This window comes from Carica papaya, chromosome 5 (assembly GCF_054855325.1).
Source record: "Carica papaya isolate Zhongbai chromosome 5, ASM5485532v1, whole genome shotgun sequence".
Classification (NCBI taxonomy): domain Eukaryota; kingdom Viridiplantae; phylum Streptophyta; class Magnoliopsida; order Brassicales; family Caricaceae; genus Carica; species Carica papaya.
In genome coordinates this window covers 28,424,380-28,445,480 of record NC_142313.1, presented here as the reverse complement: position 1 = coordinate 28,445,480, position 21,101 = coordinate 28,424,380, and the positions used below count along the sequence as shown (strand labels likewise).

Below are 21,101 nucleotides of genomic sequence, written 5' to 3'. Positions count from 1 at the left end.
GTCCGCAGATTTATTCAAAAATGTGAGTCACTACGCCGTGGCATTTTACTTGATATTTATACGAGAACGAGAGGTGCAGTGCACACGCACAAGGAAACAAATGACGGGAAGGGGAAGAAAGAAGAAGGAGTGTACGTATTTGCAGTGCGAAATTAAATAGGTGCCATCATACCAGCACTAATGCACCATATCCCATCAGAACTTAGCAGTTAAGTGTGCTTGGGCGGGAGTAGTACTCGGATTGGTGACCTCCTGGGAAGTCCTCGTGTTGCACCCATTTTTTTTCGGATGGATCGTTCGACGTTACGCGCGAATGCAATTATATACCGCTGGTTCATTCGCAAAGGTGAGTCACGATGCCAGGGCATTTTACTTGATATTAGAACAAGAAGGAGAGATGCAGAGTGCACGCACAAGGAAACAAATGACGGGAGAGGGGATGGAGGGAGAAAAAGTGTATGTATTTCCAGCGCAGAATGAAACATGAGAGATCATACCAGCACCAATGCAACGGAGTCTATCAGAACTCCGCAAGTTAAGGGTGCTTGGGCGAGAGTAGCACTAGGATGGGTGACCACATGCGAAGTCCTTATATTAAAACCTATTTTCTTAGGAAGTCCTCGTGTTGCACCCATTTTTTTACATATGATTCTTTCGACGTTACGCGCGACTTGAATTATGGTCCTCAGGTTTATTCGCCAATGTGAGTCACGGCACCGTAGCATTTTACTTAATATTAGAACGAGCACGGGAGGTGCAATGCGCACGCACAAGGAAACAAATAACGGGAGGGGGAAGAAAGGAGAAGGAATTTATGCATTTGCAGCGCGGAATTAAATGGGTGCGATCATACCAGCACTAATGCACCGGATCCCATCAGAACTCCGCAGTTAAGTGTGCTTGGGCGAGAGTAGTACTCGGATGGGTGACCTCTTGGGAAGTCCTCGTGTCGCACCAATTTTTTTTCAGACGGGTCGTTCGACGTTACGCGCGACTGGAACTAGGGTCCGCTGGTTTATACGCAAATGTGAGTCAAGAAGTAGGGGCATTTTAATCGATATTAGAAGGAGAAGAAGAGGTGCAGTGTGAACGCACAAGGAAATAATTGATGGAAGAGGGAGGGAAGGAGAAGGAGTGTATGTATTTTCAGCACGAAATGAAACAGGTGCGATCATACCAGCACTAATGCAACGGATTTTATCAGAACTCCGTAGGTAAGGGTGTTTTGGCGAGAGTAGTACTAGCATGGGTTACCTCCTGCGAAGTCCTTATATTTCACCCATTTTCTTGTGAAGTCCTCGTGTTGCACCCATTTTTTTGCAAATGATTCTTTCGACGTTACGCGCGACTTGAATTATGGTCATCAAGTTTATTCGCAAATGTGAGTCACGGTGCCGTGACATTTTACTTGATATTAGAACGAGAACGAGAGGTGCAGTGCGCACGCACAAGGAAACAAATGACGGGAGGGGGAAGAAAGGGGAATGAGTTTTTGTATTTGCAGCACGAAATTAAACAGGTGCGATCATACCAGCATTAATGCACCGGATCCCATCAGAACTCCGCAGTTATGTGTGCTTGGGCGAGATTAGTACTCGGATGGGTGACCTCCTGGGAAGTACTCGTGTCGCACCAATTTTTTTTTTCAGACGGGTCGTTCGACGTTACGCACGTCTGGAACTAGAGTCCGCTAGTTTATACGCAAATGTTAGTCAAGAAGCAGGGGCATTTTAATCGATATTAGAACGAGAATGAGACGTGAAGTGTGAACGCACAAGGAAACAAATGACAGGAGGGGGAAGAAAGGAGAAGGAGTGTATGTATTTGCAGCGTTAAATTAAACAGGTGCGATCATACAAGCACTAAAGCTCCGGATCCCATCAGAACTCCGCAGTTAAGTGTGCTTGGGCGGGAGTAGTACTCGGATGGGTGACCACTTGGGAAGCCCTCGTGTTGCACCAATTTTTTTTCGAATGGGTTGTTCGACGTTACGCGCGAATGGAATTATAAACCGCTGGTTCATTTGCAAAGGTGAGTCACGGTGCCGGGGCATATTACTTGATATTATAACGAGAAAGAGAGATGCAGAGTGCACGCACAAGGAAACAAATGACGGGAGGGGGGATGGGAGGAGAAAGAGTGTATGTATTTGCAGTGCAGAATGAAACATGAGGGATCATACCAGCACTAACGCAACGGATTCTATCAGAACTCCGCAGTTAAGGGTGCTTGGGCGAGAAAAGTACTCGGATGGGTGACCTCCTGCGAAGTCCTTATATTTCACCCATTTTCTTGGGAGGTCCTCGTGTTGCACCCATCTTTTTGCAGATGATTCTTTCGACGTTACGCGCGATTTGATTTATGGTCCGCAGATTTATTCGCAAATGTGAGTCACAGCGCTGTGACATTTTACTTGATATTTGAACGAGAACGAGAGGTGCAGTGCGCACGCACAAGGAAACAATTGACGGGAGGGGGAAGAAAGGAGAAGGAGTCTATCTATTTGCAGCGCAAAATTAAACAGGTGCGATCATACCAGCACTAATGCAACGGATCCCATCAGAATTGCGCAGTTAAGTGTGCTTGGGCGAGAGTAGTACTCGGATGGGTGACCTCCTGGGAAGTCCTCGTGCTGCAGTAATTTTTTTTTCAGACGGGTCGTTCGACGTTACGTGCGACTAGAACTAGGGTCCACTGGTTTATACGCAAATGTGAGTCAAGAAGCAGGGGCATTTTAATCGATATTAGAACGAGAAGGAGAGATGCAGAGTGCACGCACAAGGAAACAAATGACGGGAGGGGGGATGGAGGGAGAAAAGGTTTATATATTTGCAGCGCAGAATGAAACATGAGCAATCATACCAGCACGAACGCAACGGATTCTATCAGAAATCCGCAAGTTAAGGGTGCTTGGGCGAGAGTAGCACTAGGATGGGTGACCTCCTGCGAAGTCCTTATATTTCACCCGTTTTCTTAGGAAGTCCTCGTGTTGCACCAATTTTTTTTGCAGATGATTCTTTCGACGATACGCACGACTTGAATTATGGTCCTCAGGTTTATTCGCAAATGTGAGTCACGGCACCGTAGCATTTTACTTGATATTTGAACGATCACGGGAGGTGCAGTGCGCACGCACAAGGAAACAAATGACGGGAGGGGGAAGAAAGGAGGAGGAGTTTATGTATTTGCAGCGCAGAATTAAACAGGTGCGATCATACCAGCACTAATGCACCGGATCCCATCAGAACTCCGCAGTTAAGTGTGCTTGGGCGAGAGTAGTACTCGGATGGGTGACCTCTTAGGAAGTCCTCGTGTCGCACCAATTTTTTTTCAGACGGGTCGTTCGACGTTACGCGCGACTGGAAATAGGGTCTGCTGGTTTATACGCAAATGTGAGTCAAGAAGCAGGGGCATTTTAATCGATATTAGAACGAGAAGGAGAGATGCAGTGTGAACGCACAATGAAACAATTAATGAGAGGGGGAGGGAAGGAGAAAAAGTGTATGTATTTGCAGCGCAGAATGAAACAGGTGCGATCATACCAGCACTAATGCAACGGATTCTATCAGAACTCCATAGGTAAGGGTGCTTGGGCGAGAGTAGTAATAGCATGGATTACCTCCTGCGAAGTCCTTATATTTCACCCATTTTCTTGTGAAGTCCTCGTGTTGCACCCATTTTTTTGCAGATGATTCTTTCGATGTTACGCGCGACTTAAATTATGGTCCTCAGGTTTATTCGCAAATGTGAGTCACGGCGCTGTGGTATTTTACTTGATATTAGAACGAGAACGGGAGGTGCAGCGCGCACGCACAAGGAAACAAATGACGGGAGGGGGAAGAAAAGAGAAGGAATGTATGTATTTGCAGCGCGAAACTAAACAGGTGCGATCATACCAGCACTAAAGCCCCAGATCCCATCAGAACTCCGCAGTTAAGTGTGCTTGGGCGAGATTAGTACTCGAATGGTTGACCTCCTAGGAAGTCCTCGTGTCGCACAAATTTTTTTTCAGACTGGTCGTTCAACGTTACGCGCGTCTGGAACTAGGGTCCCCTGGTTTATACGCAAATGTGAGTCAAGAAGCAGGGGCATTTTAATCGATATTAGAACGAGAAGGAGAGCTGGAGTGTGAACGCACAAGGAAACAAATGACGGAGGGGGAAGAAAGGAGAAGGAGTGTATGTATTTGCAGCGCGAAATTAAACAGGTGCGATCATACCAGCACTAAAGCCCCGGATCCCATCATAACTCCGCAGTTAGGTGTGCTTGGGCGAGAGTAGTAATCGGATGGATGACCACTTGGGAAGCCCTCGTGTTGCACCTTTTTTTTCTCGGATGGGTTATTCGACGTTACGCGCGAATGGAATTATAAACCGCTGGTTCATTTGCAAAGGTGAGTCATGGTGCCGAGGCATATTACTTGATATTAGAACGAGAAAGAGAGATGCAGAGTGCACGCACAAGGAACAAATGACGGGAGGGGGGATGGGAGGAGAAAGAGTGTATGTATTTGCAGTGCAGAATGAAGCATGAGGGATCATACCAGCACTAATGCAATGGATTCTATCAGAACTCCGCAGTTAAGGGTGCTTGGGCGAGAAAAGTACTCGGATGGGTGACCTCCTGCGAAATCCTTATATTTCACCCATTTTCTTGGGAGGTCCTCGTGTTGCACCCATCTTTTTGCAGATGATTCTTTCGACGTTACGCGCGACTTGATTTATGGTCCGCAGGTTTATTCGCAAATGTGAGTCACGGCGCCGTGGCATTTTACTTGATATTAGAACGAGTACGGAAGGTGCAGTGCGCACGCACAAGTAAACAAATTACGGGAGGAGGAAGAAAAGGGAAGGAGTGTATGTATTTGAAGCGCAAAATTAAACAAGTGGCATCATACCAGCACTAATGCACTGGATCCCATCAGAACTCTGCAGTTAAGCGTGCTTGGACGAGAAGAGTACTCGGATGGGTGACCTCTTGGGAAGTCCTCGTATCGCAACAATTTTTTTTCAGATGGGTCGTTCGACGTTACACGCGACTGGAACTATGGTCCGCTGGTTTATACTCAAATGTGAGTCAAGAATCATGGGCATTTTAATCGATATAAGAACGAGAAGGAGAGGTGCAGTGTGAACGCACAAGGAAACAAATGATGGGAGGGGGGGGGGGAAGAAGGAGTGTATGTATTTTCAGCACAAAATTAAACAGGTGCGGTCAAACAGCACAAATGCACCGGATCCCATCAGAACTCCGCAGTTAAGTGTGCTTTGGCGAAAGTAGTACAATGATGGGTTACCTCCTGGGAAGTTCTCGTGTTGCACCCATTTTTTTTTTCAGATGTGTCGTTCGACGTTACGCGCGACTTTAATTATGGTCCGCAGATTTATTCGCAAATGTGAGTCACGACGCCGTGACATTTTACTTGATATTTGAACGAGAACGAGAGGAGCAGTGCGCACGCACAAGGAAACAAATGACGGGAGGGGGAAGAAAGGAGAATGAGTTTATGTATTTGCAGCGCGAAATTAAAGAGGTGCGATCATACCAGCGCTAATGCACCGGATCCCATCAGAACTCCGCAGTTTAGTGTGCTTGGGCGAGAGTAGTACTCGAATGGGTGACCTCTTGGGAAGTCCTCGTGTCGCACTAATTTTTTTTTTCAGACGAGTCGTTCGACGTTAAGCGCGACTGGAACTAGGGTCCACTGGTTTATACGCAAATGTGAGTCAAGAAGCAGCGGCATTTTAATCAATATTAGAACGAGAAAAAGAGATGCAGAGTGCACGCACAAGGAAACAAATGACGGGAGGGGGGATGGAGGGAGAAAAAGTGTATATATTTGCAGCGCAGAATGAAACATGAGCAATCGTACCAGCACGAATGCAACAGATTCTATCAGAATTCCGGAAGTTAAGGGTGCTTGGGCGAGAGTAGCACGAGGATGGGTGACCTCCTGCGAAGTCCATATCTTTCACCCATTTTCTTAGGAAGTCCTCGTGTTGCACCCATTTTTTTGCAGATGATTCTTTCGACGATACGCGCGACTTGAATTATGGTCCTCAGGTTTATTCGCAAATGTGAGTAACGGCACCGTAGCATTTTACTTGATATTAGAACGAGCACGGGAGGTGCAGTGCGCACGCACAAGGAAACAAATGACGGGAGGGGAAAGAAAGGGGAATGAGTTTATGTATTTGCAGCGCGAAATTAAACAGGTGCGATCATACCAGCATTAATGCACCGGATCCCATCAGAACTCTGCAGTGAAGTGTGCTTGGGCGAGATTGGTACTCGGATGGGTGTCCTCCTGGGAATTCCTTGTGTTGCACTATTTTTTTTTTCAGATGGGTCGTTCGACGTTACGCGCGACTGGAACTAGGGTTCACTGGTTTATACGCAAATGTGAGTCAAGAAGCAGGTGCATTTTAATCGATATTAGAACAAGAATGAGAGGTGAAGTGTGAACGCAAAAGGAAACAAATGACGGGAGGGGGAAGAAAGGAGAAGAAGTGTATGTATTTAAAACGCGAAATTAAACAGGTGCGATCATACCAGCACTAAAGCCTCGGATCTCATCAGAACTCCACAGTTAGGTGTGCTTGGGCGAGAGTAGTACTCGGATTGGTGACCACTTGGGAAGCCCTCGTGTTGCACCTACTTTTTTTCGGATGGGTTGTTCGACGTTACGCGCGAATGGAATTATAAACCGCTGGTTCATTTGCAAAGGTGAGTCACGGTGCCGGGGCATATTACTTGATATTAGAACGAGAAAGAGAGATGCAGAGTGCACGCACAAGGAAACAAATGACGGGAGGGGGGATGGGAGGAGAAAGAGTGTATGTATTTGCAGTGCAGAATGAAACATGAGGGATCATACCAGCACTAATGCAATGGATTCTATCAGAACTCCGCAGTTAAGGGTGCTTGGGCGAGAAAAGTACTCGGACGGGTGACCTCCTGCGAAGTCCTTATATTTCATCAATTTTCTTGGGAGGTCCTCGCGTTGCACCCATCTTTTTGTAGATGATTCTTTCGACGTTACGCGCGACTTGATTTATGGTCTGCAGGTTTATTCGCAAATGTGAGTCACGGTGCCGTGGCATTTTACTTGATATTAGAACGAGTACGGAAGGTGCAGTGCGCACGCACAAGGAAACAAATGACGGGAGGAGGAAGAAAAGAGAAGGAGTGTATGTATTTGAAGCGCAAAATTAAACAAGTGGCATCGTACCAGCACTAATGCACTGGATCCCATCAGAACTCTGCAGTTGAGCGTGCTTGGGCGAGAGTAGTACTCGGATGGATGACCTCTTGGGAAGTCCTCGTATCGCAACAATTTTTTTTCAGATGGGTCGTTCGACGTTACGCGTGACTGGAACTATGGTCCGCTGGTTTATACGCAAATGTGAATCAAGAATCAGGGGCATTTTAATCGATATTAGAACGAGAATGAGAGGTGCAGTGTGAACGCACAAGGAAACAAATGACGGGAGGGGGAAGAAAGGAGGAGTGTATGTATTTGCAACGCGAAATTAAAGAGGTGCGGTCACACTAGCACAATTGCACCGGATCCCATCAGAACTCCGCAATTAAGTGTGCTCTGGCGAAAGTAGTACAATGATGGGTTACCTCCTGGGATGTTCTCATGTTGCACCCATTTTCTTTTTTTCAGATGTGCCGTTCGACGTTTCGCGTGACTTTAATTATGATCTGCAGATTTATTCGCAAATGTGAGTCACGGCGCCGTGACATTTTACTTGATATTTGAACGAGAACGAGAGGTGCAGTGCGCACGCACAAGGAAACAAATGACAGAACGGGGAAGAAAGGAGAAGGAGTCTATCTATTTGCAGCGCAAAATTAAACAGGTGCGATCATGCCAGCACTAATGCACCGGATCCCATCAGAATTCCGCAGTTAAGTGTGCTTGGGCGAGAGTAGTACTCGGATGGGTGACCTCCTGGGAAGTCCTCGTGCCGCAGTAATTTTTTTTTCAGACGGGTCGTTCGACGTTACGCGCGACTAGAACTAGGGTCCACTGGTTTATACGCAAATGTGAGTCAAGAAGCAGGGGCATTTTAATCGATATTAGAACGAGAATGAGAGATGCAGAGTGCACGCACAAGGAAACAAATGACGGGAGGGGGGATGGAGGGAGAAAAGGTTTATATATTTGCAGCGCAGAATGAAACATGAGCAATCATACCAGCACGAACGCAACGGATTCTATCAGAAATCCGCAAGTTAAGGGTGCTTGGGCGAGAGTAGCACTAGGATGGGTGACCTCCTGCGAAGTCCTTATATTTCACCCATTTTCTTAGGAAGTCCTCGTGTTGCACCCATTTTTTTTGCAGATGATTCTTTCGACGATACGCACGACTTGAATTATGGTCCTCAGGTTTATTCGTAAATATGAGTCACGGCACCGTAGCATTTTACTTGATATTAGAACGATCGCAGGAGGTGCAGTGCGCACGCACAAGGAAACAAATGACGGGAGGGGGAAAAAAGGAGGAGGAGTTTATGTATTTGAAGCGCAGAATTAAACGGGTGCGATCATACCAGCACTAATGCACCGGATCCCATCAGAACTCCGCAGTTAAGTGTGCTTGGGCGAGAGTAGTACTCGGATGGGTGACCTCTTAGGAAGTCCTCGTGTCGCACCAATTTTTTTTCAGACGGGTCGTTCGACGTTACGCGCGACTGGAACTAGGGTCTGCTGGTTTATACGCATATGTGAGTCAAGAAGCAGGGGCATTTTAATCGATATTAGAACGGGAAGGAGAGATGCAGTGTGAACGCACAATGAAACAATTAATGAGAGGGGGAGGGAAGGAGAAAAAGTGTATGTATTTGCAGTGCAGAATGAAACAGGTGCGATCATACCAGCACTAGTGCAACGGATTCTATCAGAACTCCATAGGTAAGGGTGCTTGGGCGAGAGTACTAATAGCATGGATTACCTCCTGCGAAGTCCTTATATTTCACCCATTTTCTTGTGAAGTCCTCGTGTTGCACCCATTTTTTTGCAGATGATTCTTTCGACGTTACGCGCGACTTGAATTATGGTCCTCAGGTTTATTCGCAAATGTGAGCCACGGCGCTGTGGCATTTTACTTGATATTAGAACGAGAACGGGAGGTGCAGCGCGCACGCACAAGGAAACAAATGACGGGAGGGGGAAGAAAGGAGAAGGAGTTTATGTATTTGCAGCGCAAAATTAAACAGGTTTGATCATACCAGCACTAATTCACCGGATCCCATCAGAACTCCGCAGTTTAGTGTGCTTGGGCGAGAGTATTACTCGGATGGGTGACCTCTTAGGAAGTCCTCGTGCCGCACTAATTTTTTTTTCAGACGGGTCGTTCGACGTTACGCGCGACTGGAACTAGGGTCCACTGGTTTATACGCAAATGTGAGTCAAGAAGCAGCGGCATTTTAATCAATATTAGAACGAGAAAAAGAGATGCAGAGTGCACGCACAAGGAAACAAATGACGGGAGGGGGGATGGAGGGAGAAAAAGTGTATGTATTTGCAGCGCAGAATGAAACATGAGCAATCGTACCAGCACGAATGCAACAGATTCTATCAGAAATCCGGAAGTTAAGGGTGCTTGGGCGAGAGTAGCACTAGGATGGGTGACCTCCTGCGACGTCCTTATATTTCACCCATTTTCTTAGGAAGTCCTCGTGTTGTACCTATTTTTTTGCAGATGATTCTTTCGACGATACGCGCGACTTGAATTATGGTCCACAGGTTTATTCGCAAATGTGAGTCACGGCACCGTAGCATTTTACTTGACATTAGAACGAGCACGGGAGGTGCAGTGCGCACGCACAAGGAAACAAATGACGGGAGGGGGAAGAAAGGAGAAGGACTTTATGTATTTGCAGTGCGAAATTAAACGGGTGCGATCATACCAGCACTAATGCACCGGATCCCATCAGAACTCCGCAGTTAAGTAAGTTTGGGCGAGAGTAGTACTCGGATGGGTGACCTCCTGGGAAGTCCTCGTGTCGTACCAATTTTTTTTCAAACGGGTCGTTCGACGTTACGCGCGACTGGAACTAGGGTCCGCTGGTTTATACGCAAATGTGAGTCAAGAATCAGGGGCATTTTAATCGATATTAGAACGAGAAAGAGAGGTGCAGTGTGAACGCACAAGGAAACAAATGATGGGAGGGGGGGAGGGAAGAAAGAGTGTATGTATTTTCAGCACGAAATTAAACAGGTGCGGTCAAACCAGCACAAAAGCACCGGATCCCATCAGAACTCCGCAGTTAAGTGTGCTTTGGCGAAAGTAGTACAATGATGGGTTACCTCCTGGGAAGTTCTCGTGTTGCACCCATTTTTTTTTTTCAGATGTGCCGTTCGACGTTACGCACGACTTGAATTATGGTTCTCAGGTTTATTCGCAAATGTGAGTCACGGCGCTGTGGCATTTTACTTTATATTAGAACGAAAACGGGAGGTGCAGTGCGCACGCACAAGGAAACAAATGACGGGAGGGGGAAGAAAGGGGAATGAGTTTATGTATTTGCAGCGCAAAATTAAACAGTTGCGATCATACCAGCACTAATGCACCGGATCCCATTAGAACTACGCAGTGAAGTGTGCTCGGGCGAGATTAGTACTCGGATGGGTGACCTCCTGGGAAGTCCTCGTGTCGCAAGAGTTTTTTTTCAGACGGGTCGTTCGACGTTACCCGCGTCTGGAACTAGGGTCCGCTGGTTTATACGCAAATGTGAGTCAAGAAGCAGGGGCATTTTAATCGATATTAGAACAAGAATGAGAGGTGAAGTCTGAACGCACAAGGAAACAAATGATGGGAGGGGGGGAGGGAAGAAGGAGTGTATGTATTTTCAGCACGAAATTAAACAGGTGAGGTCAAACCAGCACAAATGCACCGGATCCCATCAGAACTCCGCAGTTAAGTGTGCTTAGGCAAAAGTAGTACAATGATGGGTTACCTCCTGGGATGTTCTCGTGTTGCACCCATTTTCTTTTTTTCAGATGTGCCGTTCGACGTTGCGCGCGACTTTAATTATGGTCCGCAGATTTATTCGTAAATGTGAGTCACGGCGCCGTGGCATTTTACTTGATATTTGAACGAGAACGAGAGGTGCAGTGCGCACGCACAAGGAAACAAATGACGGGAGGGGGAAGAAAGGAAAATGAGTTTATGTATTTGCAGCGCGAAATTAAACAGGTGCGATCATACCAGCACTAATGCACCGGATCCCATCAGAACTCCGCAGTTAAGTGTGCTTGGGCGAGAGCAGTACTCGGATGGGTGACCTCTAGCGAAGTCCTTATATTTCACCCATTTTCTTAGGAAGTCCTCGTGTTGCACCCATTTTTTTGCAGATTATTCTTTCGACGATACGCGCGACTTGAATTATGATCCTCAGATTTATTCGCAAATGTGAGTCACAGCACCGTAGCATTTTACTTGATATTAGAACGAGCACGGTTGGTGCAGTGCGCACGCACAAGGAAACAAATGACGGGAGGGGGAAGAAAGGAGAAGGAGTGTATGTTAAGGGTGCTTGGGCGAGAGTAGTACTCGGATGGGTGACCACTTCGGAAGTCCTCGTGTTGCACCCATTCTCTTGGGAGGTCCTCGTGTTGCACCCATTCTCTTGGGAGGTCCTCGTGTTGCACCCATCTTTTTGCAGATGATTCTTTCGACGTTACGCGCGACTTGATTTTTGGTCCGCAGGTTTATTCGCGCGTAACGTCGAACGGCACATCTGAAAAAAAGAAAATGGGTGCAACATGAGAACTTCCCAGGAGGTAACCCATCATTGTACTACTTTCGCCAAAGCACACTTAACTGCGGAGTTCTGATGGGATACGGTGCATTAGTGCTGGTAAGATCGCACCTGTTTCATTTCGTGCTGAAAATACATACACTCCTTCTCCTTCCCTCCCCCTCCTCTCAATTGTTTCCTTGTGCATTCACACTGCACCTCTCATTCTCGTTCTAATATCGATTAAAATGCCTCTGCTTCTTGACTCACATTTGCGTATAAACCAGCGGACCCTAGTTCCAGTCGCGCGTAACGTCGAACGACCCGTCTGAAAAAAAATTATTGTGACACGAAGACTTCCCAGGAGGTCTCCCATCCGAGTACTACTCTCGCCCAAGCACGCTTAACTGCAGAGTTCTGATGGGATCCGGTGCATTAGTGGTGGTATGATCGCACCCGTTTAATTTTACGCTGCAAATACATAAATTCCTTCCCCTTTCTTCCCCCTCCCATCATTTGTTTCCTTGTGCGTGCGCACTGCACCTTCCGTGCTCGTTCTAATATCAAGTAAAATGCTACGGTGCCGTGACTCACATTTGCAAATAAACCTGAGGACCATAATTCAAGTCGCGCGTATCGTCAAAAGAATCATTTGCAAAAAAATCGGTGCAACACGAGGACTTCCTAAGAAAATGGGTGAAATATAAGGACTTCGCAGGAGGTCACCCATCCTAGTGCTACTCTCGCCCAAGCACCCTTAACTTGCGGAGTTCTGATAGAATCCGTTGCATTGGTGCTGGTATGATTGCTCATGTTTCATTCTGGGCTGCAAATACATACACTTTTTCTCCCTCCATCCCCCCTCCCGTCATTTGTTTCCTTGTGCGTGCACTCTACATCTCTCTTTCTCGTTCTAATATCGATTAAAATGCCCCTGTTTCTTGACTCACATTTGCGTATGAACCAGTGGACTCTAGTTCCAGTCGCGCGTAACGTCGAACGACCTGTCTGAAAAAAAAAATTAGTGCGACAAGAGGACTTCCCAAGAGGTCACCCATCCGAGTACTACTCTCGCCCAAGCACACTTAACTGCGGAATTCAGATGGGATCTGATGCATTAGTGCTGGTATGATCGAACCTGTTTAATTTTGCGCTGCAAATACATAAACTCCTTCTCCTTTCTTCCCCCTCCCGTCATTTGTTTCCTTGTGCGTGCGCACTGCATCTCTCGTTCTCGTTCAAATATCAAGTAAAATGCCACGGCGCTGTGACTCACATTTGCGAATAAATCTGCGGACCATAATTAAAGTCGCGCGTAACGTCGAACGACAGATCTGAAAAAAAGAAAATGGGTGCAACACGAGAACTTCCTAGGAGGTAACCCATCATTGTACTACTTTCGCCAAAGCACACTTAACTGCGGAGTTATAATGGGATCCGTTGCATTTGTGCTGGTATGATCGCACCCGTTTAATTCCGCGCTGCAAATACATAAACTCCTTCTCATTTCTTCCCCCTCCCGTCTTTTATTTCCTTGTGCGTGCGCACTGCACCTCCCGTGCTCGTTCTAATATCAAGTAAAATGCTACGGTGCCGTGACTCACATTTGCGAATATCAAGTCGCGCGTATCGTCGAAAGAATCATCTGCAAAAAAATGGGTGCAACACGAGGACTTCCTAAGAAAATGGGTGAAATATAAGGACTTCGCAGGAGGTAACCCATCCTAGTGCTTCTCTCGCCCAAGCACCCATAACTTGCGGAGTTCTGATAGAATCCGTTGCATTGGTGCTGGTATGATTGCTCATGTTTCATTCTGCGCTGCAAATACATACACTTTTTCTCCCTCCATCCCCCCTCCCGTCATTTTTTTCCTTGTGCGTGCACTCTGCATCTCTCTTTCTCGTTCTAATATCAATTAAAATGCCCCTGCTTCTTGACTCACATTTGCGTATAAACCAGTGGACCCTAGTTCCAGTCGCGCGAAACGTCGAACGACCCGTCTGAAAAAAAAAAATTAGTGCGACACGAGGACTTCCTAGGAGGTCACCCATCCGAGTACTACTCTCGCCTAAGCACACTTAAATGCGGAGTTCTAATGGGATCCGGTGCATTAGTGCTGGTATGATCGCAGCTGTTTAATTTTGCGCTACAAATACATAAAATCATTCCCCTTTCTTCCCCCTCTCGTCATTTGTTTCCTTGTGCGTGCGCACTGCACCTCTCGTTCTCGTTCTAATATCAAGTAAAGTGCTACAGCGCCGTGACTCATATTTGCGAATAAACCTGAGGACCATAATTCAAGTCGCGCGTAACGTTGAAAGAATCATCTGCAAAAAAATGGGTGAAATATAAGGACTTCGCAGGAGGTCACCCATCCTAGTGCTACTCTCGCCCAAGCACCTTTAACTTGCGAATTTCTGATAGAATCTGTTGCATTGGTGCTGGTATGATTGCTCATGTTTCATTCTGCGCTGCAAATACATACACTTTTTCTCCCTCCATCCCCCCTCCCGTCATTTGTTTCCTTGTGCGTGCACTCTGCATCTCTCCTTCTCGTTCTAATATCGATTAAAATGCCCCTGCTTCTTGACTCACATTTGCGTATAAACCATTGGACCCTAGTTCTAGTCGCGCGTAACGTCGAACGACCCGTCTGAAAAAAAAATTAATACTACACGAGGACTTCCCAGGAGGTCACCCATCCGAGTACTACTCTCGCCCAAGCACACTTAATTGCGGAGTTCTGATGGGATCCGGTGCACTAGTGCTGGTATGATAGCAACTGTTTAATTTCGCGCTACAAATACATAAACTCCTTCACCTTTATTCCCCCTCCCGTCATTTGTTTCCTTGTGCGTGCGCACTGCACCTCTCGTTGTCGTTCAAATATCAAGTAAAATGCTACGGTGCCGTGACTCACATTTGCGAATATCAAGTCGTGCGTATCCTCGAAAGAATCATCTGCAAAAAAATGGGTGCAACACGAGGACTTCCTAAGAAAATGGGTGAAATATAAGGACTTCGCAGGAGGTCACCCATCCTAGTGCTACTCTCGCCCAAGCACCCTTAACTTGCGGAGTTCTGTTAGAATCCGTTGCATTGGTGCTGGTATGATTGCTCATGTTTCATTCTGCGCTGCAAATACATACACTTTTTCTCCCTCCATCCCCCCTCCCGTCATTTGTTTCCTTGTGCGTGCACTCTGCATCTCTCCTTCTCATTCTAATATCGATTAAAATGCCCCTGCATTTTGACTCACATTTGCGTATAAACCAGCGGACTCTAGTTCCAGTCGCGCGTAACGTCGAACAACCCGTCTGAAAAAAAATTGGTGCGACACGACGACTTCCTAGGAGGTCACCCATCCGAGTACTACTCTCACCTAAACACACTTAACTGCGGAGTTCTGATGGGATCCGGTGCATTAGTGCTAGTATGATCGCATAAGTTTAATTCCGCTCTTCAAATACATAAACTCCTTCTCCTTTCTTCCCCCTCTCGTCAATTGTTTCCTTGTGCGTGCGCACTGCACCTCCCGTGCTCGTTCTAATATCAAATAAAATGCTACGGTGCCGTGACTCACATTTGCGAATAAACCTGAGGACCATAATTCATGTCGCGCGTATCGTCGAAAGAATCATCTGCAAAAAAATGGGTGCAACACGAGGACTTCCTAAGAAAATGGGTGAAATATAAGGACTTCGCTGGATGTCACCCATCCTAGTGCTACTCTCGCCCAAGCACCCTTAACTTGCGGAGTTCTGATAGAATCCGTTGCATTGGTGCTGGTATGATTACTCATCTTTCATTCTGCGCCGCAAATACATACACTTTTTCTCCCTCCATCCCCCCTCCCGTCATTTGTTTCCTTGTGCGTGCACTCTGCATCTCTCCTTCTCGTTCTAATATCGATTAAAATGCCCCTGCTTCCTGACTCACATTTGTGTATAAACCAATGGACCCTAGTTTCAGTCGCGCGTAACGTCGAACGACCCGTCTGAAAAAAAAAATTAGTGCGACACGAGGACTTCCCAGGATGTCACCCATTCGAGTACTACTCTCGCCCAAGCACACTTAATTGCGGAGTTCTAATGGGATCCGTAGCATTAGTGCTGGTATGATCGCACCTGTTTAATTTCGCGCTGCAAATACATAACCTCCTTCTCATTTCTTCCCCCTCCCGTCATTTGTTTCCTTGTGTGTGCGCACTGCACCTCTCGTTCTCGTTCAAATATCAAGTAAAATGCCACGGCGCCGTGACTCACATTTGTGAATAAGTCTACGGACCATAATTAAAGTCGCGCGTAACGTCGAACGGCACATCTGAAAAAAAGAAAATGGGTGAAACACGAGAACTTCCCAGGAGGTAACCCATCATTGTACTACTTTCGCCAAAGCACACTTAACTGCGGAGTTCTGATGGGATCCGGTGCATTTGTGCTGGTGTGACCGCACCTGTTTAATTTCGTGCTGAAAATACATACATTCTTTCTTCCCTCCCCCCCTCCCATCATTTGTTTCCTTGTGCGTTCACACTGCACCTCTCCTTCTCGTTCTAATATCGATTAAAATGCCCCTGATTCTTGACTCACATTTGCATATAAACCAGCGGACCATAGTTCCAGTCGCGCGTAATGTCGAACGACCCATCTGAAAAAAAATTATTACGATACGAGGACTTCCCAAGAGGTCATCCATCCGAGTACTACTCTCGACCAAGCACACTTAAATGCAGAGTTCTGATGGGATCCAGTGCATTAGTGCTGGTATGATGCCCCTTATTTAATTTTGCGCTTCAAATACATACACTCCTTCTCTTTTCTTCCTCCTCCCGTCATTTGTTTCCTTGTGCGTGCGCACTGCACCTCTCGTACTCGTTCTAATATCAAGTAAAATGTCACGGCGCCGTGACTCACATTTGCGAATAAACCTGCGGACCATAAATCATGTCGCGCGTAACGTCAAAAGAATCATCTGCAAAAAGATGGGTGCAACACGAGGACCTCCCAAGAAAATGGGTGAAATATAAGGACTTCCCAAGAGGTCACCCATCCGAGTACTACTCTCGCCCAAGCACACTTAACTGCAGAGTTCTGATGGGATACAGTGCAGTAGTGTTGGTATGATGCCACTTGTTTAATTTCGCGCTTCAAATACATACACTCATTCTTTTTTCTTCCTCATTCCGTCATTTGTTTCCTTGTGCGTGCGCACTGCACCTCCCGTACTCGTTCTAATATCAAGTAAAATGCGACGGCACCGTGACTCATATTTGCGAATAAATTTGCGGACCATAAATCAAGTCGCGTGTAACATCGAAAGAATCATCTGCAAAAAGATGGGTGCAACACGAGGACCTCCCAAGAAAATGGGTGAAATATAAGGACTTCGCAGGAGGTCACCCATCCGAGTACTTTTCTCGCCCAAGCACCCTTAACTGCGGAGTTCTGATAGAATCCGTTGCATTAGTGCTGGTATGATCTCTCATGTTTCATTCTGCACTGCAAATGCATACACTCTTTCTTCTTCCATCCCCCCTCCCGTCATTTGTTTCCTTGTGCGTGCACTCTGCATCTCTCTTTCTCGTTCTAATATCAAGTAATATGCCCCGGCACCGTGACTCACCTTTGTAAATGAACCAGCGGTTTATAATTCTATTCGTGCATAACGTCGAAAAACCCATCCGAAAAAAAATAGGTGCAACACGAGGGCTTCCCAAGTGGTCACCCATCGGAGTACTACTCTCGCCCAAGCACACTTAACTGCAGAGTTCTGATGGGATCTAGTGCACTAGTGCTGGTATGATCGCACCTGTTTAATTTTGCGCTGCAAATATATAAACTCCTTCTCCTTTCTTCCCCCTCCCGTCATTTGTTTCCTTGTGCGTGCGCACTGCACCTCTCGTTCTCGTTCGAATATCAAGTAAAATGCCACGGCGCCGTGACTCACATTTGCGAATAAATCTGCGGACCATAATTAAAGTCGCGCGTAACGTCGAACGGCACATCTGAAAAAACAATGGGTGCAACACGAGAACTTCTCATGAGGTAACCCATCATTGTACTACTTTCGCCAAAGCACACTTAACTGCGGAGTTCTGATGGGATGCGGTGCATTTGTGCTGGTGTGACCGTACCTGTTTAATTTCGTGCTGAAAATACATACACTCCTTCTTCCCTCCCCCCTCCCATCATTTATTTCCTTGTGCGTTCACTCTGCACCTCTCCTTCTCGTTCTAATATCGATTAAAATTCTCCTGCTTCTTGACTCACATTTGCGTATAAACCAGCGGAACATAGTTCTAGTCGCGCGTAACGTCGAACGACCCGTCTGAAAAAAAAAATTAGTGCAACAAGAGGACTTCCCAGGAGGTCACCCATCCGAGTACTACTCTCGCCCAAGCACACTTAGCTGCTGAGTTCTGATGGGATACGGTGCATCAGTGCTGGTAAGATCGCACCTGTTTCATTTTGTGCTGAAAATACATACACTCTTTCTCCTTCCCTCCCCCTCCTCTCAATTGTTTCCTTGTGCGTTCACATTGCACCTCTCATTCTCGTTCTAATATCGATTAAAATGCCCCTGCTTCTTGACTCACAATTGCGTATAAACCCGCGGACCCCAGTTCCAGTCGCGCGTAACGTCTGAAAAATAATTGGTGCGACACGAGGACTTCCCAAGAGGTCACCCATCCGAGTACTACTCTCGCCCAAACACACTTAACTACAGAGTTCTGATGGGATCCGGTGCATTAGTGCTGGTATGATCGCACCCGTTTAATTTTGCGCTGCAAATACATAAACTCCTTCTTCTTTCTTCCCCCTCCCGTCATTTGTTTCCTTGTGCGTGCGCACTGCACCTCCCGTGCTCGTTCTAATATCAAGTAAAATGCTACGGTGCCGTGACTCACATTTGCGAATAAACCTGAGGACCATAATTCAAGTCGCGCGTATCGTCGAAAGAATCATCTGCAAAAAAATGGGTGCAACACGAGGACTTCCTGATAAAATGGGTGAAATATAAGGACTTCGCATGAGGTCACCCATCCTAGTGCTACTCTCGCCCAAGCACCCTTTACTTGCGGAGTTCTGATAGAATCTGTTGCATTGGTGCTGGTATGATTGCTCATATTTCATTCTGCGCTGCAAATACATACACTTTTTCTCCCTCCATCCCCCCTCCCGTCATTTGTTTCCTTGTGCGTGCACTCTGCATCTCTCCTTCTCCTTTCTTCCCCTGCCGTCATTTGTTTCCTTGTGCGTGCGCACTGCACCTACCGTGCTCGTTCTAATATCAAGTAAATTACTACGGTGCCGTGTTTCACATTTGCGAATAAACCTGAGGACCATAATTGAAGTCGCGCGTAACGTCGAACGGCACATCTGAAAAAAAGAAAATGGGTGCAACACGAGAACTTCCTAGGAGGTAACCCATCATTGTACTACTTTCGCCAAAGCACACTTAACTGCGGAGCTCTGATGGGATCCGGTGCGATCATACCAGCACTAATGCACCGGATCCCATCAGAACTCCGCAGTCAAGTGTGCTTGTGCGAGAGTAGTACTTGGATGGGTGACCTCCTGGGAAGTCCTCGTATCGCACCAATTTTTTTTCAGACGGGTCGTTCGACGCTACGCGCGACTGGAACTAGGGTCCGCTGGTTTATACGCAAATGTGAGTCAAGAAGAAGGGGCATTTTAATCGATATTAGAACGAGAAGGAGAGGTGCAGTGTGAACGCACAAGGAAACAATTGATGGAAGGGGGAGGAAAGGAGAAGGAGTGTATGTATTTTCAGCACGAAATGAAACAGGTGCGATCATACCAGCACTAATGCAACAGATTCTATCAGAACTCCGTAGGTAAGGGTGCTTGGGCGAGAGTAGTACTAGCATGGGTTACCTCCTGCGAAGTCCTTATATTTGACCCATTTTCTTGTGAAGTCCTCGTGTTGCACCCATTATTTTGCAGATGATTCTTTCGACGTTACGCGCGACTTGAATTATGGTCCTCAGGTTTATTGGCAAATGTGAGTCACGGCGCCGTAGCATTTTACTTGATATTAGAACGAGCACGGGAGGTGCAGTGCGCACGCACAAAGAAACAAATGGCGGGAGGAGGAAGAAAGGAGAATGAGTTTATTTATTTGCAGCGCGAAATTAAACAGGCGCGATCATAACAGCACTAATGCACCGGATCCCATCAGAACTCCGCAGTTAAGTGTGCTTGGGCGAGATTAGTACTCGGATGGGTCACCTCCTTGGAAGTCCTCGTGTCGCACCAATTTTTTTTCAGACGGGTCGTTCGACGTTACGCGCTTCTGGAACTAGGGCAGCTGGTTTATACGCAAATGTGAGTCAAGAAGCAGGGGCATTTTAATCGATATTAGAACGAGAATGAGAGGTGAAGTGTGAACGCACAAGGAATCAAATGACGGGAGGGGGAAGAAAAGAGAAGGAGTGTATGTATTTGCAGCGCGAAATTAAACAGGTGCGATCATACCAGCACTAAAGCTCCGGATCCCATCAGAACTCCGCAGTTAAGTGTGCTTGGGCGAGGGTAGCCCTCGTGTTGCACCTATTTTTTTTTTCGGATGGGTTTTTCGACGTTACTTGCGAATGGAATTATAATCCGCTGGTTCATTTGCAAAGCTGAGTCACGGTGGCGGGGCATATTACTTGATATTAGAATGAGAAAGAGAGATGCAGAGTGCACACACATGGAAACAAATCACGGGAGGGGGGATGGAAGGAGAAAGAGTGTATGTATTTGCAGTGCAGAATGAAACATGAGGGATCATACCAGCACTAATGCAACGGATTCTATCAGAACTCCGCAGTTAAGGATGCATGGGCGAGAAAAGTACTCGGATGGGTGACCTCCTGCGAAGTCCTTATATTTCACCCATTTTCTTGGGAGGTCCTCGTGTTGCACCCATCTTTTTGCAGATGACTCTTTCGACGTTACGCGCGACTTGATTTATGGTCCGCAGGTTTATTCGCAAATTTGAGTCACGGCACCGTGGCATTTTACTTGATATTATAACGAGCACGGGAGGTGCAGTGCGCACGCATAAGGAAACAAATGACGGGAGGAGGAAGAAAAGAGAAGGAGTGTATGTATTTAAAGCGCAAAATTAAACAAGTGGCATCATACCAGCACTAATGCATTGGATCCCATCAGAACTCTGCAGTTAAGTGTGCTTGGGCGAGAGTACTACTCGGATGGGTGACCTCTTGGGAATTCCTCGTATCGCAATAATTTTTTTTTCAGATGGGTCGTTCGACGTTACACGCGACTGGAACTATGGTCCGCTGGTTTATACGCAAATGTGAGTTAAAAATCAG

General features: G+C 46.6%; 6 non-coding genes and 35 pseudogenes across 6 annotated transcripts; 27 read left to right on the top strand and 14 right to left on the bottom strand.

The window, feature by feature from the left end:
* The first annotated feature begins 158 nt into the window (after nucleotides 1-158).
* Nucleotides 159-277, top strand: LOC148258917 (5S ribosomal RNA; annotated as a pseudogene).
* Nucleotides 278-839: 562 nt separating this feature from the next.
* Nucleotides 840-958, top strand: LOC148258916 (5S ribosomal RNA). The gene has a single exon (XR_015820578.1). It is a non-coding gene; the product is annotated as a 5S ribosomal RNA (ribosomal RNA).
* Nucleotides 959-1,517: 559 nt separating this feature from the next.
* On the top strand, nucleotides 1,518-1,636 carry LOC148258915 (5S ribosomal RNA; annotated as a pseudogene).
* A 207-nt stretch (nucleotides 1,637-1,843) lies between these two features.
* On the top strand, nucleotides 1,844-1,962 carry LOC148258914 (5S ribosomal RNA; annotated as a pseudogene).
* Nucleotides 1,963-2,522: 560 nt separating this feature from the next.
* LOC148258913 (5S ribosomal RNA) lies at nucleotides 2,523-2,641 on the top strand (annotated as a pseudogene).
* Nucleotides 2,642-3,204: 563 nt separating this feature from the next.
* On the top strand, nucleotides 3,205-3,323 carry LOC148258912 (5S ribosomal RNA). The gene has a single exon (XR_015821229.1). It is a non-coding gene; the product is annotated as a 5S ribosomal RNA (ribosomal RNA).
* A 559-nt stretch (nucleotides 3,324-3,882) lies between these two features.
* Nucleotides 3,883-4,001, top strand: LOC148258911 (5S ribosomal RNA; annotated as a pseudogene).
* A 204-nt stretch (nucleotides 4,002-4,205) lies between these two features.
* On the top strand, nucleotides 4,206-4,324 carry LOC148258910 (5S ribosomal RNA; annotated as a pseudogene).
* A 560-nt stretch (nucleotides 4,325-4,884) lies between these two features.
* LOC148258909 (5S ribosomal RNA) lies at nucleotides 4,885-5,002 on the top strand (annotated as a pseudogene).
* A 204-nt stretch (nucleotides 5,003-5,206) lies between these two features.
* LOC148258908 (5S ribosomal RNA) lies at nucleotides 5,207-5,324 on the top strand (annotated as a pseudogene).
* A 207-nt stretch (nucleotides 5,325-5,531) lies between these two features.
* Nucleotides 5,532-5,650, top strand: LOC148258907 (5S ribosomal RNA; annotated as a pseudogene).
* Nucleotides 5,651-6,213: 563 nt separating this feature from the next.
* On the top strand, nucleotides 6,214-6,332 carry LOC148258906 (5S ribosomal RNA; annotated as a pseudogene).
* Nucleotides 6,333-6,538: 206 nt separating this feature from the next.
* Nucleotides 6,539-6,657, top strand: LOC148258905 (5S ribosomal RNA; annotated as a pseudogene).
* A 561-nt stretch (nucleotides 6,658-7,218) lies between these two features.
* LOC148258904 (5S ribosomal RNA) lies at nucleotides 7,219-7,336 on the top strand (annotated as a pseudogene).
* A 202-nt stretch (nucleotides 7,337-7,538) lies between these two features.
* Nucleotides 7,539-7,657, top strand: LOC148258903 (5S ribosomal RNA; annotated as a pseudogene).
* Nucleotides 7,658-7,866: 209 nt separating this feature from the next.
* LOC148258902 (5S ribosomal RNA) lies at nucleotides 7,867-7,985 on the top strand (annotated as a pseudogene).
* Nucleotides 7,986-8,548: 563 nt separating this feature from the next.
* Nucleotides 8,549-8,667, top strand: LOC148258901 (5S ribosomal RNA). The gene has a single exon (XR_015819594.1). It is a non-coding gene; the product is annotated as a 5S ribosomal RNA (ribosomal RNA).
* Nucleotides 8,668-9,226: 559 nt separating this feature from the next.
* On the top strand, nucleotides 9,227-9,345 carry LOC148258900 (5S ribosomal RNA; annotated as a pseudogene).
* Nucleotides 9,346-9,907: 562 nt separating this feature from the next.
* LOC148258899 (5S ribosomal RNA) lies at nucleotides 9,908-10,026 on the top strand (annotated as a pseudogene).
* Nucleotides 10,027-10,230: 204 nt separating this feature from the next.
* LOC148258898 (5S ribosomal RNA) lies at nucleotides 10,231-10,349 on the top strand (annotated as a pseudogene).
* A 208-nt stretch (nucleotides 10,350-10,557) lies between these two features.
* Nucleotides 10,558-10,676, top strand: LOC148258897 (5S ribosomal RNA; annotated as a pseudogene).
* Nucleotides 10,677-10,880: 204 nt separating this feature from the next.
* LOC148258896 (5S ribosomal RNA) lies at nucleotides 10,881-10,999 on the top strand (annotated as a pseudogene).
* Nucleotides 11,000-11,208: 209 nt separating this feature from the next.
* On the top strand, nucleotides 11,209-11,327 carry LOC148258895 (5S ribosomal RNA; annotated as a pseudogene).
* A 442-nt stretch (nucleotides 11,328-11,769) lies between these two features.
* LOC148258894 (5S ribosomal RNA) lies at nucleotides 11,770-11,888 on the bottom strand (annotated as a pseudogene).
* Nucleotides 11,889-12,093: 205 nt separating this feature from the next.
* LOC148258893 (5S ribosomal RNA) lies at nucleotides 12,094-12,212 on the bottom strand (annotated as a pseudogene).
* A 563-nt stretch (nucleotides 12,213-12,775) lies between these two features.
* Nucleotides 12,776-12,894, bottom strand: LOC148258892 (5S ribosomal RNA; annotated as a pseudogene).
* Nucleotides 12,895-13,103: 209 nt separating this feature from the next.
* On the bottom strand, nucleotides 13,104-13,222 carry LOC148258891 (5S ribosomal RNA; annotated as a pseudogene).
* Nucleotides 13,223-13,769: 547 nt separating this feature from the next.
* Nucleotides 13,770-13,888, bottom strand: LOC148258890 (5S ribosomal RNA; annotated as a pseudogene).
* A 532-nt stretch (nucleotides 13,889-14,420) lies between these two features.
* Nucleotides 14,421-14,539, bottom strand: LOC148258889 (5S ribosomal RNA; annotated as a pseudogene).
* A 544-nt stretch (nucleotides 14,540-15,083) lies between these two features.
* LOC148258888 (5S ribosomal RNA) lies at nucleotides 15,084-15,202 on the bottom strand (annotated as a pseudogene).
* Nucleotides 15,203-15,765: 563 nt separating this feature from the next.
* LOC148258887 (5S ribosomal RNA) lies at nucleotides 15,766-15,884 on the bottom strand (annotated as a pseudogene).
* A 209-nt stretch (nucleotides 15,885-16,093) lies between these two features.
* LOC148258886 (5S ribosomal RNA) lies at nucleotides 16,094-16,212 on the bottom strand (annotated as a pseudogene).
* A 912-nt stretch (nucleotides 16,213-17,124) lies between these two features.
* Nucleotides 17,125-17,243, bottom strand: LOC148258885 (5S ribosomal RNA; annotated as a pseudogene).
* Nucleotides 17,244-17,449: 206 nt separating this feature from the next.
* On the bottom strand, nucleotides 17,450-17,568 carry LOC148258884 (5S ribosomal RNA). Its single transcript, XR_015819855.1, has one exon. It is a non-coding gene; the product is annotated as a 5S ribosomal RNA (ribosomal RNA).
* Nucleotides 17,569-17,774: 206 nt separating this feature from the next.
* Nucleotides 17,775-17,893, bottom strand: LOC148258883 (5S ribosomal RNA; annotated as a pseudogene).
* A 205-nt stretch (nucleotides 17,894-18,098) lies between these two features.
* On the bottom strand, nucleotides 18,099-18,217 carry LOC148258882 (5S ribosomal RNA; annotated as a pseudogene).
* A 193-nt stretch (nucleotides 18,218-18,410) lies between these two features.
* On the bottom strand, nucleotides 18,411-18,529 carry LOC148258881 (5S ribosomal RNA). Its single transcript, XR_015820195.1, has one exon. It is a non-coding gene; the product is annotated as a 5S ribosomal RNA (ribosomal RNA).
* A 712-nt stretch (nucleotides 18,530-19,241) lies between these two features.
* On the top strand, nucleotides 19,242-19,360 carry LOC148258880 (5S ribosomal RNA). Its single transcript, XR_015820320.1, has one exon. It is a non-coding gene; the product is annotated as a 5S ribosomal RNA (ribosomal RNA).
* Nucleotides 19,361-19,919: 559 nt separating this feature from the next.
* On the top strand, nucleotides 19,920-20,038 carry LOC148258879 (5S ribosomal RNA; annotated as a pseudogene).
* Nucleotides 20,039-20,242: 204 nt separating this feature from the next.
* LOC148258878 (5S ribosomal RNA) lies at nucleotides 20,243-20,334 on the top strand (annotated as a pseudogene).
* A 563-nt stretch (nucleotides 20,335-20,897) lies between these two features.
* LOC148258877 (5S ribosomal RNA) lies at nucleotides 20,898-21,015 on the top strand (annotated as a pseudogene).
* Nucleotides 21,016-21,101: the final 86 nt, after the last annotated feature.